The 13,698-nt window shown below is 39.0% G+C and overlaps 1 protein-coding gene across 1 annotated transcript in view; it reads left to right on the top strand.

The window, feature by feature from the left end:
* AKAP6 (A-kinase anchoring protein 6) overlaps positions 1-13,698 on the top strand; it is a 271,172-nt gene that overhangs the window by 125,773 nt on the left and 131,701 nt on the right. The window lies entirely within an intron of this gene.

Genomic DNA, 13,698 nt, shown 5'->3' with positions numbered 1-13,698 from the left:
TACAGTTCCCTCAAGCCCATATAAAAACCGTTCCATTAACCCCTGAAATATTCCCGGTGCAATGGAGACCCCAAACTGGAGGCGATTACATCTGAAACCCCCCCTATGGGTAACGATAGCCTGGGCTTCAGCTGTTTGGGGGTCCACGGGAAGCTGCTGATAAGCTTGGGACAGGTCAAGCCTCGCAAAGACCTTGCCATTTCCCAGAGTGTGTAGCAGCTGCTGCACCACCGGCAAAGGATAAGAGTGGTGGGCTAAAGCCCGGTTTACAGAACATTTGTAGTCCCCGCATAGTCTTATACCTCCATCCCCCTTAAATGCAATGACTAATGGGGTTTCCCACGCTGCTTGGTCCACAGGCTCTAGAATACCTTGAGATATAAGACGGTCCAGTTCCGCGTACACCTTTGGCCTGAGAGGAATGGGGACCCTGCGGGCTTTCAGCCTCACCGCTGGAACCTGGGGGTCAAGGCTGAATGAGATAGGGCTACCTGTATAACAGCCCAACCCTTCGTTGAATACCGATGGAAATTCCTTAGCAAGTTTCTCAAAAGCTGAACCCCCCAATACCAAATTAACCCCGGTGACAGATAACCCTAATGAATTAAACCAATTTAACCCCAAAAGAGTTGAGAAAGGTCCATCCACCACAATCAAAGGCAGCTTGCCCACAAAAGATTTGAACTTAACCGTAAAACGACCCTCCCCCAAAATCGGAATTGAAGAGCCTTGGTAGTCTCTGAGAACGGAGCTGCAGGGCTGGAGGTGATTCTTGCTTAAATGGGGAAAACAACACTTTACGGTAGACCATAAAGCGAAAGAATGCGCTGAGCCAGTGTCAACTTGCATTGAGCACCAAGTGTCTCCCAGGCGAACATCAACAGAAATTTTCTCGGTGCCACTCGACGTCTTCCTGACATACGAGGTAGTTTGGCACGGAAAACTGTAGACGGTGTTACATTCATCCCGGTGGTTTGATGAAAATTGCCTTTGCCAGTGAGAGTTATAATTCTGGGACTCCCTCTGCTCCTTTCTCGGGGTTGGTGGGGATCTATGGGAACGGCAGACCCTTGCAATATGCCCCCGGGCACCACATCGCCTGCACGCAGCATCCCTGAATGGGCAGCTCGCTCTAAAATGGCTTCCCCCGCAGCCCCAGCATGGAGACAGCGGAGGACGGGGACGGGCAGCAGGCAGATTTCGGCTGCGGTTAGCTGCCAGCTGGCAGACCTCTTCCTCCTCCCCGGCATTGGAATCCTCCTTATCTGTCACAAGCGGGGGCTTATCTGGAAGCGGCAGCCCTTTACTTGTGAGTTTACCGAGCTGTCCATGGCCGCTAGAGACAAGGTTGACAGCTCGAATGCACGGGCTTCTGCCAGAGCTGTTTGAAAAGTTAAGTCCCGGGTGGCCAGGAGACGCCGCTTAAGGCGTCCATCCCTCACCCCAAAAACCAATCGGTCAAGTAAATAGTCATTTAGATCTGTGAATTCGCAGTATAAAGCTTTCCTGCGGAGAGCGGCGACAAAATCATTAATTGACTCCCCTTCTGCCTGGTTCCTTTGGTAAAACTTGTATCTCCGGGCACAGCGGGACGGGGCAGGGGCATAATGATCTTGCAGCGTAGACAGGAATTGCTGCCACGGAATGTCATGTATTGAGACTGGGGCGAATAGAGCCCTCGCCGTCTCAAACATCTCTGGGCCACAAAACCCCAAGAAATATGATCGCTTCCTATCCCCTGATATTTCAGTATATCCATTTGAAATTAGAAAACAATCGAAGCGGGCCACGTAGGAATCGCACGTCTCCCCTTGAGGGTCGAAAGGGGGAAAGGTCAGCTGTACCGACATCCTCACTTACTGTCTATTACTTAGCAAGACTTCGCATGGATTTCTCGCCTCTCGTCGCCAGTATAATAGATGAGGCCTCCGGTAGATCAGAACATAGTACACTTTAATTAGAACTCATGCCAGGCTGGCAGGTACAGACTTAGAACAAGATAAACAATACAGAAGCTTTTATACACATAGCTGCCTGAGGCAGCGACCAATTAAGAACAGGGAAACTTCCCGCTTACAGTGTATCCAGGGAGGCGCGCCAATCAGCACCTTGGATAGCCCGGCTCGCTGAACTCCTAGCGGCCGGCTTCTAATAAATTGACAGACATAACACGGTCCACAAACCGCAGTTGCACAAAGGCAAAGAGCAAGAATTGTGAATCCAGAGCTCAAACGCATGTCCAAGTGCCACCTCTATGTTGGTTGAGGCAGGCAGGATTCCCTTGGGTACCATTTGTTGAGTGTCAAGGGAAAGGGAGAGTTTTGCCTTCTCTTTCTGCTGAAGATCTCCATGGAGAATTGGTGGGCCACTGTGTGACACAGAATTATTATTATTATTATTATTATTATTATTATTATTATTATTATTATTATTATTTATTAGATTTGTATGCCGCCCATCTCCGTAGATTCGGGGTGGCTCACAACAACAATAAAACAATGTATAACAAATCTAATAATTTAAAAGTCACTAAAAACCTCTTATTAAAAAGCAAAAACATACACACAAACATACCATGCATAAACTGTATGAATGCTAGACTCGATGGGCTTTGGCCCGATTCAGCATAGCTCTTCTTATGTTCTTATGTTCAATCGTAAGCCCAGGAGAAATTACCAGGGTTCAATTTCAAATCTGGAATATTTTGAAAATACCTTGTAAATTGTGGCTATGTTGATGAGCATTTCTGGGCTGGTGGACAGAGCCTTCCACTGCCGCCGCTAGCAGTTCACCTGAACTGGTGCAAAGCAGTAGCTACCACCACTGGAAAGGAGATATTAGAAAGTAATTCCTAATTCCTTTCTAATTATTATGTGTATTAATTGAATTATATTTTTAATACCAGTTTTATCCTTTAACAACCATGGTGGTACACATCAATATATAGACAGAAAGTAAAGGTTTTAACTGTAAGTTTATATTCTCATTTTTGTTGCTATTATTTTACTGCAGGGTTTAGTTTGACATAAAGGCATAAAGCATTTTTATTTTCAAGTAGAAGTATATTAGCTACAATCCCCAGCTGTTTTAAATGTAGCATCATTTCCTATTGATTCCATTTCTGGGATAATTCTTCTTCCCCACTCTCTGGTTTCCATAGATCTCCAATCTCTCCCTTTTGAAATAAAAATGAAAAAATGTCTTTTAACAAAGGCATTTTATAATTGTCTTTATATTCAGCGATCTAAATATTTTATTTTATTTAAAACATCTGTTTGCATAATAAATGTGCTAACAGATATCATCCTTCTTCAAATCGGTTGTTGCCACTTTTATTTAATTTACCAAGGAAAATAAATAAAATTGCTGTTTAATTTGAAAGCCTTTCTACTGAATCAATATAAAATTATTTTTGCAGCGCCAAAAATGCATCTTTAGTTCTTGCTACACTAATCTAGTTTTTTTTAAAAAAATGTGGAGGAGTTATTTTTTTAAAGTATAAATATTATGTCATTGTTAACTTTAAATATACAATGTTTTTTTAAAATCCCTTATATTAAGAATAAACATATACTGCTCATAAAAACAGCATCTAAGTACAATTGCATTTAAAGTTCTAAGCATTACTACAGAAGTCAGCTAGAATCTGCTTGTCATTTTTAGGGGGGGGGCATCAATAGAGAGAGTACATGTTTAAAGCTCTTTGTTTTCCTAGAGTTCCCATGGTTTCCTTGCATTCAAAACCCACTATAAATTCTGTTTTTTGTGAGAGCCAAAAGGAGTAAGTGTTTAACTTATAATAGGTTGACACAGCAGCAGAATTGGCAAAGTGTTCTCTCTCACTCAAGAAATAAATATACAAACATTCTATGGTACGTCTAAATAAGATGAGATTACTTTTTCTACTGAAGTAAATCAAACTACGTCGTTCTGATGCACTAACAGTATGAGAAGGAAATGATTATGGCTCCCTGCTGGCATCCTGTTATGACTGACAGGAAAAACCAACAACTTTGCCATTTGGGATGTCTTGTTCAGGAACTTTCTGGAGGATAGTAAATTGGTGTTGGCACAAAGACAGAAAAATAAAATGATTTGATTCAGCAGTTTTTCATTTTGAAATCTCCTAGTGCTAAAGGAAGAAGTAAATATTCATCAAATGATCAAAATATATATATTGATTTTTATTCCGCATTAGCAGCTCAAAGCCAAGATTCCTGACAGGGTGGAGGTTGAGGTTTGAATGATTCTCTTTGAAATAAGGATATAGGCCCTAGGCTGAGTGTTACTGTGCATTCTGGATCTCTAGGAAAAAGAGTCTTAGAGCCATAGGAGGCTAAATTTTTAATATTTAAGGACTGTACAGGACCAGACCTCTCACTCCTTTTTGATAACTAAATTGTTGTTATTCATATGGAAAATAAATCCTGATGTTGCTACTTGCATCCCTCTGCCATTATTCAAGAATTACTCTTTTGCCCAATTCCTATATTACTGTAATACTTTTTTTCATATTGCATCTGAATAATTATGATCTTTACCATGATGGGTATATGATTGCAGTAGACAGAAGCAGTAGTTCAACTAGATAAAAGAGAGGCACTTTATTTATTCTCTTTATGCATCTTCCATTCATGACTACTTACTGTGAATATCGTAGTAATCTGAACTAATGGGGGAGAGGAAATGGTCTTAATGTTACCTAGATCTTGCATGGTAAGGCCAGCAGAAGTAAGCTAAGCAATTAAATAAGAAAAGTTGTTTTAGAATGAACCGCATCCTTTTTTTTTTTCAGGCACTAAGATATAAACTGAACCCCTGTCTGAAGATAAGTAAATCAGCAACATTAAAAAATATATTATGTGGAATTCAAAAAATTGAAAATAAGAAGACATGCCACCTTCATAAATGCTTTGCTGTGATTTTAAAAAATGGTTTTAGAATATATTCTCTTGTATTAAAATTGCATTCATTGCTGTAGAAAAAGAAAGGGGATTTGTTTACTGCCTTCCAGTCTAAGGCACAAATAGTGTAACTAGCAGAGTGTTAACAAATTTCCCAGCTGTCATAGATGCTTACAATTCAGCAAACATCTTTAACTGCACAGCTTTAAAATTAAATTTTCCAAACATTACTGCTAATGCTTTAATGGTATGCAAATTGCCAAGAATTCAGCAGCACCAGAGAAGCTGACCTCTCACCAATATAAATAGTTTATTTTTAGAAGAGTTGTATTTTTTTAGAGAGGCTCTGGACATTACAAGGAGTACTGTTGAATGGATGTGTCAGTGATGTATCTTTGTAGCAGCCAAAGGAAAACCGATTTGGGGACATGTGCCAGCTTTTAATGTGAAAACAGCTTGAGTAAATCCTCTGCATGAATTTCTAAATAACTGCTGCTAGCAGGATGAATAAATCACTAGTTTGTTTTCCCCAGTATGGGGTTCCAAAATGATTTGGGCTCCAACTTCCATCAACCCTATTATGCTGGCAGGGCCTGACAGGACTTAGAATCTAAAATAATTAAAGGCACCCGGTCGGAAAAGGCTGTTTTTCAGCTGTACTTTCTATAATATCAAAAGATAGTGTGTGTTTTAGTTGCTGATCCTAATCAAGAAACTGTTATTGACCTCATTCTATGTCCTGAAATTCCCCATCCCAAATGTGGTTTTCCTGTCCTATGAGGTCCTTCTGGAATTCCCTGTAGAATTTTTATTTTTTATTTATTTATTTATTCATTCATTTGTCCAATACACAAATACATAGGAAGAAAAATAGACATGTGGTAATATATATAAGGGTAAAAGTGAACTTAGAGGAGAGGATATATGAAAGGAAGAGAATATATATGATAGGTGAAAGAAAGGAAAGACAATTGGACAGGGGAGGAAAGGCACACCAGTGCACTTATGTACGCCCCTTACTGGCCTCTTAGGAACCTGGAGAGGTCAATCGTGGAGAGTCTAAGGGAGAAATGTTGGGGGTTAGGGGTTGACACAATTGAGTCCGGTAATGAGTTCCATGCTTCGATAACTCGATTGTTGAAATCATATTTTTTACAGTCAAGTTTGGAGCGGTTCGTATTAAGTTTGAATCTGTTGCATGCTCTTGTGTTATTGCGGTTGAAGCTGAAGTAGTCATTGACTAGTAGGACGTTGCAGCATATAATCTTGTGGGCAATACTCAAATCGTGTCCATTTCACTGGTTGACAGTGCTTTGCTTTTAAAAAAAATTGTTTTGTCCAATACACAATAATACACAATGAGGGTAATAGAGGATATAATCAGGTAGAATGTATTAAAGGGGGAATAGAGGAGAAAATAAAGGAGTGAAATATAACTATGAGAGAATAGCAGAAAAAGATATAGGTATAGAAGAGAAGAATATATGAGATATAGGAGAGACAATAGGACAGGGGATGGTAGGCACTCTGGTGCACTTATGTACGCCCCTTACTGACCTCTTAGGAACTTGATGAGGTCAACTGTGGATAGTCTAAGGGTAAAGTGTTGGGGGTTAGGGGATGATACTACAGAATCCGGTAGTGAATTCCACGCTTGGACAACTCGATTACTTAAGTCGTATTTTTTACAGTCAAGTTTGGAGTGATTAGTATTAAGCTTGTATCAGATGATTTTAGCTAAAGTGACACATTCTGGCCTATTTTGCGATAAAAAGTTGACTTGTGCAGTATGAAATTCCATATGTGTGTGGATTGTTTTTCTAAATACTGGTTATATCTATATTCTTTCCAGGAAAAGGCTATTTACAATAAATTTTCCATTCAAATTTCTTATAGTGGGATGAAATATGAATATTGAAACACATATTTTTGAGCCAATATATCTGCAAGTGTGACACTCTCTTTTGATTATGTATAACTAAAAAGAATAAAAATATAGTTACTTGAACACTAGAGCTTTCTAACAGCTGATATATTTGGTAGTTATCTGTAGTGATGGGCGAACCCAACGGTGTACGGGTTCGGCAAGTTGGGACGAACTTTAAGCAAAATTCGGCCAAACCCGAACCGAACCCGAACTCGAACCCGAACGGGGAATCCCTCCCACGAAGAGATTCCGGGGGCGGAGCTTTGACGTCACCGGCAGGTTGCTAAGGATGCTAAGGTGATCACTTCCTGGATTCCATGAAATCCAGGAAGTGATCACCTTGGCGTCCTTAGCAACCTGCCAGTGACATCAAAGCTCTGAACACCGAACACAACCCCGAACTTTGCCAGAAGTTTGAAAAAAATTTGGGTTCGTGTTCAGCATACCGAACATCGCAAAATTCGATACAGACCCGAATTGTGCGAGTTCGGTTCGCCCATCACTAGTTATCTGCAATGAGGAAGAGAGTACGCCTATTAAGTAGATATATGATCAGTGTTTCATAAAATGAATTGAAGTTTAAAATAATAAATGCTTTGAAATATTGAATTTTTATTCTGCTCATGAAAATGAACCTCACCTAAACCTGAACCTCACCTAAACAATTTTACAAAATAACCTTTTCCAGTCTCCTTTTACTTTGTTTATTTTATTTTTATTTTGCAGCTGCTGTTCACTATCTGTTCCTGAAGGCTAAAGAACTTTCCCAGACATTCATTCTATAAATTTAGCAATTTGTTCATTCATCCATTCTATAAACAGATATGTATAATGGCAAGTGGTTTGGGAAGCTGCAAAGGAATTGATAAATATTAGATGTTTCTCTTAGTTCTAAACCTAGACTTTCTCTTCAGTAAATCTCTAATGTTGCCATAAGATTTGAAGTATTATGCTAAGTCTACAACAATGTGGTCTTTTAGTCTTTTCCCTGTTTTCCCTTAGGTGTTTTGCAATTCATATCTTGTTCATCCATGCAAGAAATTCTTACCACAGATCTTTGGGAGACAATGATTTGATCACAGCTGCACAGTAAATGTAGCACAGCAATGGATTTGCACTCTATCACACCGAATATTTTTACTGTAGCAATTTGTGATAGAATTTTTAGAAATGAATAAATATTAAATAATAAATCAGCTTCCCAAATTCACATCATAAAAAGACAAAGTTTGTTAGACAGGATCAGAAATGTTTCATCTAAAAGCAGCCATTGTTTTGGAAAGAGATGTTTATTTAATTACAGTGTCTGCAAGCTTTCTTGAGCACTGGTAGCAAAGCAGTGTATAACATAGCAGACAAATAAATACATTTCAAAATAATTATCCCGAGAGTAGGCAAAATAATACAGACAGAATGATGTCAGCTAAGCACCAGTGATATTCTAAGCCTGGGTAAATATAAGTATATATCTGTCACATTCAACCACATATATAGTAATCTATCACATATTGATAGCATTATAAAGGATTGTATCCGAGAAATATGATTTCTCATCTATGCTGTCTGATTGAAAGATACATACGATGCTTGTATTACTGTGCATTTATTCATTAAAAACCCATTAAAGGATATTTAAAAGTCTGCTTTCTATTTGTTATAAATTTCTACTTTTGGAACCAGTCCTGAAAGTATGCTGACATCAAGTCATGTAGCCAAACCTAACACTTTGGATTGCATCTAGAAATTTATTGCTACCCAATGCAAGGCTCACAGAAGAGATGTGATATGACCATGTAAATAAACACCAGTCAACAAGTTGGTCATTGCAGCAGGAGGGGGCAAGTTTCTTGCTGTTAACATATTGTGGGAAGGGGTGTTGCCAGCAGCCTTGAAGGAAGCAGTGGCAGGTACATTTTCCATCTATAATTGTTCCTTCTGGTTGCTCCCGTCATGCCAGATAAACTTGATATTCCCCAGTATTACAATCAAAGTTCTTTGCTCTAGTGGTATCCTTTGTTTGTTTGTTTGTTTGTTTGTTTATTAGATTTGTATGCCGCCCCTCTCCAAGGACTCAGGGCGGCTAACAACAATAAAAAAGACAATGTAAACAAATCTAATATTAAAAATAATTTTAAAAAACCCAATTTAAAGAACCAATCATACATACAAGCATACCAAGTATAAATTCTATAAGCCTAGGGGGAAGGGAAAATTTCAATTCCCCCATGCCTGATGACAGAGGTATAGCACTGTCCCTGAAAAAGCAGATCCATGACTTGGAGATCTTCCAGATTGGGATTAGAAAGTTCTAATCCCAAACTACTACAGAACAACATGGCTTTCTTTGAGGTTCAACAGGTGCATCAACCATGGCTATACCTGAGGCAAGATGATATTCCTTCAGTGATCCATGTGCTTGTCATCACACATTTAGACTACTGCAATATGGGGATGCCTTTTAAGAAGCTGACAAATTACATCCGTGCTGTGGGTACTGCATACATTATACAATATGCAATAGTGTTGGTGCTAATGTAGAAAACCTACATGGTTTGGCACCAAATTATCTGCAAATGCTGGCTGGGGAATTCTGGGAGTTGAAGTCCAGATATCTTCAAGTTGCCAAGGTTGGGAAACACTGATCTAGATGATGCATCATTTGATCAACTCTTACTTTAGAATAATCTACTATAGTGAAAGGTGACATCCTAGGGTGGTCTTGGCTATAAATTTCATCATACTTTAGCTTCATACTTTAAAATATTGGCTTTTAATGATTCATTTTTTCAAAACTCTGCTCATTCTTTCCTAACTGTCTAATGTTCTGCAACTTGATGAATATAGTCTAGGTCTGTGGATTGCTTCCAGGATAGTAGGAGGGTAAAATCCCATCTACTTAAATCATACATCAAAACTGGGAAAGAAACCAGAATAGATTGCCCCTGGAATGACCTTGGACAGAACTGATAATTTGTGAAAAACCTATACCATTTTTGGTTGGTTTTTTGCACTGTGCATAACTATTATTGTGGATGCTTTATTGGAAAGTGCACCTGAACAACAACAACAGGCAATTTTGACTAACATAAAAAAGGCCTATTATTGATATCTTTGAGTCACAAGCTCCATAAATTTCTTCAGGGGAAAAATAAAGCTGAAGAGTGGCTACAGCCAATGCTTTGTTTGGATGTATACAGTATTTGGCTGCCTAGGAAAATGTAAAACAGGAGCTTCAGAGTTGACTGTGTCTTTCAAGAGTGGGCGTTAGAGCTGATAACTCTACCAGTGCTTTCTGTCTATCCGGCTACATGTCTCTGACAGCTATTTTGTACTTCAAAAATCCAACCCACACACCCATTTTGTGACAGCACAAATTGTCAAGCCCTCAACATGTCAAAATTCCAAACACGCCCACAAGCCTTCAGCCAGAAAGGCAGAAGACCCTGTCCTGCAGTAACTGGCAGCAACGGGCTGAGACTTCTTTGCCGTCTATTTCTAAGAAAGCCAATAACTGAACCTGGATTCTTCCTCACTCAAGACATATAATATACTTTCAGTCTGCAATCTTCTCTTCCACCACCCTTTCCCAGCTATCACTATGTATTTTGTCGAAAGAAGCCTTGCTGTACTTTTAACTATCACAGAATTTCTCTATATAGAATAGAATAGAATAGAATAGAATAGAATACTTGAAAGGGACTTTGGAAGTCTTCTAGACCAACCCCCTGCTTAGGCAGGAAACCTACACCACTTCACACAAATGGTTATCCGACATCTTTTTAAAAACTTCCAGTATTGGAGCATTCACAACCTCTAGAGGCAAGTTGTTCCACTGATTAATTGTTCTAACCATCAGGAAATTTCTTCTTAGGTCTAACTTGCTTCTCTTCTTGATTAGTTTCTAAGCATTGCTTCTTGTCCGGTCCTCAGAAGCATTGGAGAATAGTTTGACTCCCTCTTCTTTGTGGCAGACCCTGAGATGTTTGAACACAGTTATCATGTCTCCCCTAGTCCTTCTTTTCATTAAACTAGACATATGCAGTTCCTGCAACCATTTGTCGTATGTTTTAGCCTCTAGTCCCCTAATCATCTTTGTTGCTCTTCTCTGAATTTTTTCTAAAGTCTCAACATCTTTTTTCCATCAAATAGACACTTGCCATAGACTACCTGCCCTATATCAGTGGGGATGGAAAGATTCCCCTTGTGATTGTGGTGCAGATATGCAAACTATTAACATTGTGCAAGATTGCCCACAACATGCATTCTCTGATTCCCTAGAACATGGTGTCAAACTCACAGAGTCACATTGCAGTCACATGACATATTGGGATTTTTTTTCCTTCACAGAGTTGCACTGATGGCCACACAAGTATTCGATAATGTGATACAAGATCCAGCATACCAATCTCGTTTGCTGTATATTACTGTTTTTTGTGAATAATTATAATGATAAGCTACCTATAGAACTCGTGCCTCCTCTAATGTTGTTAGTAGCAACATTATTATAATTTTTTTATAAATTTTATAAAATTTCTGAACTACATAGAGAATGCTTCCTTCTCAGGAAATGGATACTTTATGTGGGTAGACCAAATTAAGTTGCAAATTGATGCTTCTTTATGAAGCTCATTGTAATTATAATCAGCACGTTAGGATTTTAGTGGAGCATGTTGTATGAAAACAATGCCATATTGGCCCCCAAGTGCTCTTGAACTCAACCTTGCCTCTGTACTTTTCCAGCTACCCAGGGATAAACACGGCAAATGGCCAAATGTATCTCCATATCATCTCCTGTGCTGAACTCCAGAATCCAACTCGTCAGCACAGCTGCAATATGTACATTCTAAAGCCAAAGAGAATTCTATATTCGTTTGATCAGGAAATTGTCTAAAAGAAAACATCCGGATGAATGTATTTCATTTTGTTTAAAGTTGAGGTTGCTGGGTAGCCTTTAGAAAGCCGATTGGTTCAATGAGACCTCTCTGCTGCTGTATTTACCTTATTAATAAAACAAACAACAGAAATGGAAGATTGCTATATGACGCTACTAAGTAGAACATGATCCCATGGATAAATGAATAATTCTTGGAAATTCAACAGAAATAATTCTATAAGCCATGTGCTGGCATTTACATGACTGTAATGGAAATGACATAGCTGTTAACTAAATTATATAATGATAAATTATGTATATTGCCTCAAGGGAAACATAACATTTTTAGCATCACCAGAAAAGTTTCCTGAAGACATTAGGGCTAGAAAGAGATTGTTTCACATAAGTACACAAACGGAGATCAGAATTGCCCCCACCCTCCTTGCCTTTCGTAATCTCCTTAAAACCCACCACTGTCGTCAGGCTTGGGGGAACTGAACTACCCTTTTCCCCCTAGGCCTATACAATTTATGCATGGTATGTTTGTGTGTATGTTTGGTTTTAAATAAGGGTTTTTAATTATTTTAAACATTAGATTTGTTACATGCTGTTTACTACTGTTGTTAGCCGCCCCGAGTCTACAGAGAGGGGCGGCATACAAATCTAATAAATAAAATAATAAATAAATGTGTTTCCAAATTGATAGTCAATAACAAAATAATATATATATAGTCAAATCTCTCTCTCTCTCTCTCTCTCTCTCCCTTCCTCTGTGTGTGTGTGTGTGTGTGTGTGTGTGTGTGTAGAGAGAGGGAACTTTGGTCCAGGAGTGAAATGCTCCCGGTTCATTTGGGCCTGTCATTCATCGGAGAGCCAGTTGTGAAGGGGGCATGAGGCTCCATGCATCTGCCTGGATGCTGTCATTTGGGTTCTTTTACCCTCTGCACATGGACAGAACATTTTGTACATGCAGAGAGGGTAAAAGAACCCAAATGGTGACATCCAGGCAGGTGGGCAGAGTCTCATGCTCCCTTCACGGCTGCCTCTCCAACTACTGACAGGCACGAGTGAAACAGGACCATTTCACCCCTGCTTTGGTCTACTGGTTAAGGCACCAGGCTAGGCAGTTGGGAGCTGTGCATTCAAATCCCACCTAAGCAATAAAACCTGCCTGGGTAACTATGGGTCAGTCATTGTCTTGCAGCCCAACCCACCTCACAGAATTGCTTTGATGGAGGAAATAGGAGGAAGAAGTGCATTGGATATGTTTGCTACCTTGAGTTATTTGTAATAAAAATAAAAGTGGGATACAAATAAATAAATAAAGTATGTTCAGATTTTTTTTTCATTGAGCTTCCATGTTCAATTCAGCTGAGAGGATTGTTTCACAAGTCTCTAGACAATTCCCTCTGACATTAGTTGAAAAATCCTAGTGAAGAATATACCATGATCAATAAATCACAAAAGTTGGATTCACTCACCAATGCTAGGTCAGATCTAAATAATATACATTATATATTCAGTTGGCATCAAAACTTCCACTATGCAGGAAAGCTGTGGTGCCCAGTACGTGAATTTAGAAAAAGGCTGAGAGAACTGAGTGATCATTCAGTAAGTGGGCACATATACATACAGGGTTGCTGAGTTCAGGTGGAAGGTACTTTTTATTGACAAGAAGGCCCTATTTTTTTTCCTTTACTTGTTAGAACTGATACAGAAAGGACAAAACTGCAATATGACCAAATAGCTGTGCATTTTTATCTTTTTCAATGGTCAAGGTACACAGCAAAATACTTTCAGACCATGCTTGCTGTTTTGTAAAACTCTTCAGATTTCCAAATTATTTATCTTTTTTCCATGATCTGTTAGCAAAGATACTTGATAATATCACTGGTCCTAGGAGAAACATTGATTTGTAGTAAATGAACATTGCTAAGACAGTTAATCAAGAAAGAAAAATTCCTGTAAATGATTAATGGGAGGAGGCATGGTTC

This window comes from Erythrolamprus reginae, chromosome 1 (genome assembly GCF_031021105.1).
Source record: "Erythrolamprus reginae isolate rEryReg1 chromosome 1, rEryReg1.hap1, whole genome shotgun sequence".
In the NCBI taxonomy this organism is placed as follows: Eukaryota; Metazoa; Chordata; class Lepidosauria; order Squamata; family Dipsadidae; genus Erythrolamprus; species Erythrolamprus reginae.
The sequence above is the reverse complement of the archived record's forward strand: the minus strand, read 5'-3'. Positions and strand labels throughout refer to the sequence as shown.